This window comes from Brachyhypopomus gauderio, unplaced genomic scaffold (genome assembly GCF_052324685.1).
Source record: "Brachyhypopomus gauderio isolate BG-103 unplaced genomic scaffold, BGAUD_0.2 sc438, whole genome shotgun sequence".
NCBI lineage: Eukaryota > Metazoa > Chordata > Actinopteri > Gymnotiformes > Hypopomidae > Brachyhypopomus > Brachyhypopomus gauderio.
In genome coordinates, this window is record NW_027507259.1 from 38,513 (window position 1) to 46,453 (window position 7,941).

Below are 7,941 nucleotides of genomic sequence, written 5' to 3' on the forward strand. Positions count from 1 at the left end.
CTTACTCTGCCTCATCTCTCTCTCTCTCTCTCTCTCTCTCTCACTCTCTCTCTCTTTCTCTCTCTCTCACTCTCTCACACACACACCTGCCATGTCCAATAACAGCAGCGATGAAAAACACAGATCAAACTGAGGTCTGACGTCTTTCAAAGAGAGGGGGGGGGGAGAGAGAAAGAGAGAGAGAGAGAGAGAGAGAGAGAGAGAGAGAGAGAGAGAGAGAGAGAGAGAGAGAGAGAACAGAGATTTTTACTCCTCTTCTATTCCCTCTCTGCAAGATTTGAAGGTGAAACATCAAACCTTTCTTTATATGCCATTGGAGAGAAGAGAGAGGGAAAACAGACCACCCCCCCCCCCCCCCCGCAACAAACTCCTTTAACCAATCAGGACATCAAACACTAACAACATATTACACACTGGATGATCTCCACTGAAGCCAATCACAGTGGATTTTGAGTGACAGGTTGCCTACGGCTGAACTACACTAATAAGCCGTCAAATTTTCCCATAGTCGAACTTACTTTCACAATCAACCCCTGATGGCATCTTTCATCTTCCTATCTACAGTTCAACAAGGGCTAAGAAACTCCTAAAGATAATACTCTCTAATTGTCAGATTTTGTCCACTCTTACACATGTTAATACCCGGTATTAGACTAAGGACTTAAGGCTGACACAGAGCAGATCTGAGGTCAGACATTGTACATGACGAATCCTGGCGAAACGTTTATCAATTCCCACTTCCTGCTGATCTGAGGTCAGTTTCTACGGAGCGCTCAGCTCCACGCGTAGGACTAGGAAGTAACGGAAATCACGGAACGGAAATCACGCAAATATTTTTCAACAACCCAAATCGTTTCTGCTTCACGAGTTCGTTTGTTATAGCTTCAAAAACGCGTCCTCAGTCCTTCGAAGAAACATGTGTGCGAATCACAAGTCAGACAAAACGCTTAAAATGGAAAAAAAGTTTCCGAAGAGGCAGAAAAGGTACGACGTAAGTAATTTTAGAGACTAATTTTCGATTAACTTCATTAGATTTGCGTAATGTCAGTTATTCTAACCAGGATCAACCTAATGTTACTCTTTGCAGTTCGCTAATGAGTCTCGTTTCAAAATGTGCTGTTTTAATATCTAACCTTTTAGCTCTGTAATGTTCAATTAACGTTACCTAAAGCTTAAATTCTTTAGGGTAGGGTTGTTTTTGCAACTGCACAGCTAATCTGTTTAAGCTTATAATGTCGTTTGCATCATTTTTATTGTGAAAGTCAGTGTGTGTGTGTGTGTGTGTGTGTGTGTGTGTGCTGTTCGTTGGTTCCCATGTGCTGCAGTAAGTGCTTGTACTCTTCTGGGAGGACTTTACACTGACTTGCTGAGAGGACTGTTGCGTTCAGCCACAAGAGTTTTAATGAGGTCAGGCACTGATGATGGATGATTAGATCTGGATCAGAAATGCCTGTTAAGCAGTTTTTAGGTACAGGATATGATATGCTGGCAGGCCCAGTAAACTGGCACGTCAGTTTTATGCGCTCTTGAATTAGCTAACACAATGTTAAGGACAAAAAGACAATGGCTGTACATCACAATTCACAGCCAGGAAACAAAGGAAAAACCTTTGTGTAGTCTATATCAAAGTTCGGTCTTGGAGATAATGTGTCGTTTCCCCATGCTTCATCCAGAAGGCCTCCTGCCCTACACGTTTGAGAGCTTAAAATGCTCAGAGAGCCTCTCTTCTGTTCAGGGAGTGGTTGTTCAGCTAGTTAGCTGTCTCGTGTGTGTGTGTGTGTGTGTGTGTGTGGGGAGCAGGGGGAAAAATGTCTGAACTGTGAACCCCCACATTGTACCACCACGAGTTCTCTTAACAAAATCAATGGAATGATTCCTGTAATGTAGCATGGTGTGCAAGTGAATATGACTTCACAAACCATGGCTTTTCCATGAGGACGACTAACTGATTGCCAAAATTGTATTACATTTAACTTGTATAGTGGTTGTTGCATTCCAACTTTGGTCTTAACCGACCTAGAGAACATTTGGTCTGGTTCTCTGGTCCTGGAGTGACATATTAAGGATACAAAATGTATTAAAATTACAGAAAAGGCAGAACTTAAATTATTGGTATATTTAAAAATTCTGTTAATTACTAGAAGGATTACAACTTTTACCAGAAGGATTACGTTACAGCCCCCACCACCACCTTTTGTAATGCTTCTAATAGGGTGAATGTTTCCCATGACTGTTGTTGTACTACTGTTTCATTAAAGCTTTAAAAGATGCACCACGCGTTGTGTTTCTGTCGTGGGTGCATTTTGTGTGCTTGTGTCTGTCCTGTACGATATTTCTTAATGCGTTTCTTTGCTTTCATTAACGCACAGTTTGAGTGCTAATAGCTTTGTAGATCATGAACATGAGATTTGTGTTATGTGGACATGAGATTTATTCAATGTGAATGTGGCATTTTTTTTTCTATGTCAGCATAAGATTTGTAGTGTTTTTGCACGTTACCAGAGAAACAGCGTGTCGCGTTTTTCCTCATGTAATATCTCGCAATCACTATCTTGTTTACACTTTAGCTATTATACGGTTGGGGTGAATATGGATTGCAATCCGGATTCTCAATCGTGTGCAACCAAATTTCTAACGTGAGTATCCTACTTTAAAACAGACATTCATTATCTTGTATCGCAGACAAATCTTTTTAATCAGTATGTTCCCACAAAGCGTCACAGGTCTGGTCTATAACATTTCCACCTATACAGGTGTTTATAGACTTACAATGGTGGAGTTTGAGGAAGCTTGTTGGTAACTAAAGTGGTCCAGAGTTCTGAAACTCTTTGACAGTTTGAGTTTAAAAGTATCTGAAAATAACGGGGAAATAATCAGATTTTGATACTTTATAGTAATCCTTTGGATTAGGATGTGGTTATTTTACATTTTAATTGTGATTGGTAATCTGTAACGGAATACATTTTTGCAGTAACCGTCCGAAACCGTTACAGGACTGACCAGCAGTGACAGACTGCCAGGGTGAATAAAATCGCTGCTATCGACCCGGCTGTCAGGGCTTCTGTCGTAGCTGAGGAAGTAGTGTCTTCGCTAAAGCAGGTTAGCATTGACGAGGCTGCTGTAGCACACAGGCCCACAGGACAGAGCCGATGAACAGTGGTGGACCGAGTCCAGGGTCTCGGGGAGCGGGAGCGATAGCTCACATGCGTATTAAGCGTGTTAGCATGTTAGCACGTCAGCGCCTTACCGGGTCCCAATGATGGTAGTTCATATAAAAGCTTTCAGAAGGGAAGAGGCATACAATGGGTAGTGAAGATGTATACTCATATATATATATATATATATATATATATATATATACTCATGTATACTTTTATATACGCTAATATATTCCCTACTACGCTATGCTACATTGTGGTTTTTCGACTCATTAATGCAAATGCTTTAAAAGAGGCTATGAAATATGACTATATGTAACTTACTAGCAGTTCACACCACTGCAGAGTTCATCAGCTGTAAACTCACAGCACGGGTCGTCCTCTCAGAGGCTGTCTCTCTGTCTCTCCAATTCAGTGCTCTGATTAGCTGACAAGTGTGACTAACTCTGAAATTACAGACAGGTCAGAGACATCACGCTTGGAAAGTGAATGAGAGAATCAAAGTGTAAGAGAGAGACTTGTGTGTGTGTGTGTGTGTGTGTGTGTGTGTGTGTGTGTGTGTGTCGGAGGCAGATTGACTGAGAAGGTCAAGCCCATCAAGTCTCACAGGAGAATCACAGTCAAATTACACACACTGTCCTAGTGGCGTACACATACATGTCCATTTAAACGTGCACACACATGCATACATGTATACGCATTTTGTGATTGACTAGTTAAATAAAGTAAAACTTGAGGAATAAAATTAGACAATATTAATTAGACAAAGTATGCAAACAACTCGCTACCTGTAGACACACGAGCTTTGTTGTCTGCACATGCATGAGCACACACACGCACACACACACACACACAGCAGTAGCAGCTGCCTTGTGCTTTAGTGCCCAGTCATTCAGAAGCAATCACCCCCTCGTCTGTCAACAGTACAGACAGATGTATACAGACTGGGGGGGGGGGGGGGGGGGGGGGGGGGACTGAGAGTGTAAATGGATGGAAGAAAAAAAGAATGGAGAGGGGGATAGGTTAAAGAAAAATAGGGCAGTTGCAAGTCTGCATTCTCCTTGTTCTCTCTCTCTCTCTCTCTCTCTCTCTCTCTCTCTCTCTCTCTCCCTCTCCCTGTACTAATGACTCCTGTAGTAGAGATAAAGGCTGAATAATAGATGACTCACAGCTGGGCCAAATATGAACACTGCAATAAACTAAATGGGAGAGAGGAGAGGAGAGGGGAGGGGAGGAGAGGAGAGGAGATTGATGAACAACTTTTTTCTTTAGGTACTCCGGTATGAAGAACGTGGAAGGCTCTGCTGTCCCTCCCAGACGGTGTTGAGCACCTCTGTCCCTCCCAGACGGTGTTGAGCACCTCTGTCCCTCCCAGACGGTGTTGAGCACCTCTGTCCCTCCCAGACGGTGTTGAGCACCTCTGTCCCTCCCAGACGGTGTAAACCACCGCTGTCAAGCACTCAGAGAGGCAGGACATTCGTGGAGGTGACTGATCCAACTTGCTCCCTCATGAGTGCATTTAGACTGCTGGGAATTACCACAAAGTAACCCACTAAAGTTTTAATTTTATAACCTGACACTGTGTGATGCCCTCTAGGGGGCGCTGCTGTGAGCTTTGTCTAATGGACGGAGCTAATTAAAGCAGGTTTCCTGGATCTGTTAAGTAAAGTGTGATTCAAGCGTGACTTCACACCAGAATAAGGAGGAGGGTGTTTGCCAATAGCACTGTGATTAAAGAACTTTAACTTTTTGGACTACATAAGGTGAAATATTGTCTGCCCATTCTTAGGAAAAGGTTTTGCTTGCATGCAGTGGCTCTTGTATCCATTGAAAATAATGGAATATCCTTCACTGGCCAACTAAATTTTTCCATGGAGTACAGCAAGGTAGGGCTAGGCGATATGGCTAAAAACTGTATCACGATATAAGCTTTTCATATCGGTCGATATTAGGGATGCAAATGATTAATCGACTTTCGATTAATTGTCGATTAAGACGTTACTCGATCAAAATGTATTAATCACGATTAATCATTAGAGAGCGCTCCTGTATTAACTTGAACAGAGCGTAAGAACGAGAGGTGAGCACGTGTCGCGAAAGACCAGAGTGGAAAGCAAAATGAAGCGGGCGAAAAGACGTGCGGTGTGGGACCATTTTGAAGCGTGTTCCGGAAACGAGGCAGAAACTGCGTAATCCAGAAAATCCCAAGGAGGGAAACTTTATTTTCCACGCAACTCCAACAATAGCACTGTTCTCTTCCCCTCCCCTGGCGCGCGCAGGCGCCGCTCTCCCAGTGTCACTTAAAGGGCCAAGTGCCTGTCTGTTAGGGAACTCGCTGCGAGGAGTAGTAGTCGCTACAATTTCAACATTGTTAATTTAGGCTAAGAAGTCAAATGTTCTGTGTGTAATGCGGTATTGAAGTACAACAGTTCCACTAGCTCACTCAATTATCATTCGAACACCATGCATGCAGCTGTCCTGCATATCACCAGTGCACCTGGTCAACCTAAAATCACAGCTACACTGGGAAGGCGAGCGTTTTCGAAGCTCGCTACAAAAAAATACGAGTGAGCTAAAAACAAAGCTATCTACTGCTACTACTGTAGCCCTTACAACAGATTGTTGGACGGCTCTAACAACAGAAAGTTACATTACTGTGACGTGCCACTACACTGACGAGAACTGGCAGCTAAAATCTGCAGTGCTGATTACGACGAACATGTCGGATAGACACACCGCTGACAGTTTAACTGACAAGCTCAATGATGTTGTGGAAACTTGGGCACTCTCCGGTCGCGTTACAGCATGTGTTCACTACAAAGCTAGAAACATTGTCCAAACATGGGCTCAATAATATTCTGTTTGGCTCTCTATTTAATTTCTTCTTTTTTTTTAAACATTTTTTTAATGTCTAATGTTTCAAATTGAACTGAGCCAGTCCTTAATTTATTCCTTTTTTAAAATGAAAGAATGTATTTTGTTATACCATAAAAATTTCCTCATGCATAATTACTTGAGCAATATATAATAATACAATATAATTATCATAATATAATATATACTTTTTGAACAAAGTGTTTTAACTACACTGCTCAAAAAAATAAAGGGAACACTTATGTCAGGCCTGCCTCCCTCCTGTCGGTCATGTCTTCCGTTTGTCTTTTATTTTGAAATTCCTCATTGTGTCTGACTTCACTCCCCTGCCTTGTTTTCTGCCCCTGGTTATTGCTTTCTGCTGTGTCTTGTTGAGTCCCTTGGTTGGTTAGTGTATTTAAGTCTTGTGTTTAGTCTCTTGTCGGTTATTGTAAGTACTTCTTGCTCGTATACCTGTTGGATTCTTGGTGTTCTCTGTTTGTATATTTAGCCTGTTTGTACTCTCTGTTCTTTGATGTTCTCTTTCAGTTGTACTTCAGATTGTGGTTTTTCTAGTTATATGCTTGTTAATGCCTTTCTTTTTCTGTAGTCATGTTCCCCCAGTTATGTTAGTGTTTGGTTCCAATGTTAGGTGTTGTTTGATGATTCTTGGTGTATGTTTTTTGTGTGCTTTGTGTATATGTATCATTAAACCTTTGTTCAGTCCGCATCTGCGTTCAGCCCTCTGTCCTAGTTGTCACAACTTAAACAACACAATGTAACTCCAAGTCATCCACACTTCGTGTTCAGATAGGAAGCAACACTGATTGTGAATCAATTTCAACTGCTCTTGTGCAAATGGAACAGACAACAGGTAGAAATGAGAGATTTTCAACTGATTTCAAAGTTTTTTATTAATTGAGATCTAGGATGTGTTATTTTAGTGTTCCCTTAATTTTTTTGAGCAGTATATTTAGCTGATATTTTTAAAAGCCCTATTGAAACACTGAAATTCAGGTGAAAAACCCCGCTTATCGATTAATCGAAAGTCGATCGATAAGATCAGTCAACTAACGATTAATGAATTAATCGATAATTTGCATCCCTAGTCGATATCGATAATTATTGTTTTTTTTTTTTTTTGACGTAATTAAAATAAGGACTAGGAGAAAAATATGCTACATTTAAACATTTTATTTCAACATTATTTAAACAAGCTTCATGCAAAAAACTTATATCTATTTACCTATTTATTTACCCATGTATTTATTGTCCATTTATTTAATTATTTATTTGGATCTCCCTATGGGTATTATGCATCTTATCCTGTGTTTTACCCCTGGTTTTAACACTTAAAGCAATGATTTTATTTCTCTTAGTTTGGGCAGGAACGATCTCTCTCAAGTTTTTGCATACCCTGCCCCCTGAAACACAGGTCTTGGGACAGAGAATGCACAGTGATCCCTCTCACTTTCTTGAAATGATCCCTCGAAGTGCAACAGCTCAGTGGCAGAAATGGACTTTCTGTCTCTTAAAAGACTGAAAAATCACTTGGAGTGGATGGGCTGGTGCTAGAAATGTTAAACTTGTTGGAAATACATGTATGCACTGAAAAATTGTGTTTGAAATTTATGAACCCATCTTTGTGAAACAAAACACTGAAAACCAAAAAAACAACCAGTTTTCCCCCGCTTTCATGTAGTGTACCGTGATACTGCTTTTTCCGATTTTGCCGTTATTTTCGTCGGCAAGTGTGAAACGTTCGCCTCGCTCATGCTGCTTTCAGTCTGCTCCTCTTGAATGTATACACGGAATTAAGGCAGAAGTTTGTCGACGTCACATCAAGACGACATCAGTGATTGGTCAAATTTGCGGGAAAGTTGCAGTGATTGGCTGAAGTTGCAACATCGCCCTGAATTTGTGGGGTTTG

General features: G+C 41.2%; 1 long non-coding RNA gene across 1 annotated transcript; it reads left to right on the top strand.

Annotated features, from left to right (window-relative positions):
* Positions 1-536: 536 nt before the first annotated feature.
* On the top strand, positions 537-6,019 carry LOC143506195 (uncharacterized). The gene is made up of 3 exons (XR_013128167.1): positions 537-991; positions 2,568-2,636; positions 4,431-6,019. It is a non-coding gene; the product is annotated as an uncharacterized LOC143506195 (long non-coding RNA).
* Positions 6,020-7,941: the final 1,922 nt, after the last annotated feature.